Source organism: Echinops telfairi, unplaced genomic scaffold (genome assembly GCF_000313985.2).
Source record: "Echinops telfairi isolate 266 unplaced genomic scaffold, ASM31398v2 ScPeMD7_7407;HRSCAF=8445, whole genome shotgun sequence".
In the NCBI taxonomy this organism is placed as follows: Eukaryota; Metazoa; Chordata; class Mammalia; order Afrosoricida; family Tenrecidae; genus Echinops; species Echinops telfairi.
Window position 1 is genome coordinate 1,709,895 of NW_022111307.1, and position 1,441 is coordinate 1,711,335.

Below are 1,441 nucleotides of genomic sequence, written 5' to 3' on the forward strand. Positions count from 1 at the left end.
ACTGGTGTTGGGTTAATGTGTTAATGTTGGACTTGTGGGCTTGGGCAGCATTGGGTTGGGATGTTTTCATGATGCACTTTCTTTACATAAAACTCTCTTATACATGAGTTGCTGTGGATTTGTTTCTCTAAAGTACCTAGACTAATACATATGTATACATATATGTAAGCACATATGTATAAGAAAGAACTTTATATCAAGAAAGAAATTGATATCAGGAAATGGCCCAGCCCAGTCCAACTCAAGTCTGTGGATAAGACTGCAGTCCCTCTTGAGACTCATGCAGCTGCAGACAAATGGAACCGGAAGGCAAGGCTGCAAGCTGGGAGATCACAGGTGGTTGGATGCAAAATCCTCCTACTGCTCCAAAGTCAGTAGATCTCTATTAAATAGGCCACACCCCACACCCCATAAGGAGAAATCATTGAATGGTGGCCTGATTGATAGGTTGGACTCCACCCATGTCTTCTTACACGTGCACCAAATTGATAGAAAAACCTAACCATCACGCTGAGTTATGCAGATGACACAACATTTCCTAGCTGAAAGCAAAATTGATTTGAAGCATTTCTAGATGAAGCCCCAATAGGATAGCCTTCAGAAATCCTCATAACTGGACCAATCAGCAACATCACTATAAAGGGAGAAAGGAGTGAACTTGTCGAGGAATCCACTTTATTTGCCTCCACAGACAGTGCTTCTGGAGGCAGCAGTCGTGAAATGTAATGGTGTATTGCGCTGGGCAAAACTGCAGTAAAAGACCTCTTTATAGGGTGCAAAGGGAAAAATGTCACTGTGAAAGCTCAGGCACCTGATCCAGGCCCTGGTCTCTTAGATTGCCTCCCATGCATATGAAAACTCTACACTGAGTAAGGAAGACCCAAGAAAAGTCGATGGTTTTGAATTATGGTATTGGCAAGGCATATGAAACATTTTATAGACTGCCAGAAGGATGAACAAATCTGTCTTAGAGGAAATAGAGCAGGAATGCTCCTTAGAAATGAGAATGCTCCCTAAAAACCCATGATGAACGCATGAAGCACATCACCGCATGGGAAGAACTGGAGGAAATGATGCTAAGCGAAGTAAGCCAAGCACAAAAGGACAAGTACAACGCGAGTCCACTGAGGTAAGTTTATAAAATGCAAAAGGGACACAGGGGGGAAATACTATATACACACATTCCTGGGGTGAGGTCCAGGTACTATGGCAGGGGCCAAACCCAATCCAGGGATACAAATGGCAGCCAACTAAATAGGAGGGGAAAAGAAAGAAAAAAGAGAAAAAAAGGACATGGGTAGCCGGGAAACCTGGCACTAACTCATTTGCTGTGCCAATATGGATCCCCCTCAATGAGTCCCGTGCCCCCTGCACAGCTCGGCCCCCTTGGAGGGAACTACCATAGGTGCCTGTGAGGGCGGCTACCACCAAGCTCCCAGGG

At 44.8% G+C, this 1,441-nt stretch overlaps 1 pseudogene; it reads left to right on the forward strand.

Moving 5' to 3' along the window:
- The window catches only part of LOC101664491, an 18,681-nt pseudogene that overhangs the window by 15,297 nt on the left and 1,943 nt on the right, over nt 1-1,441 (forward strand).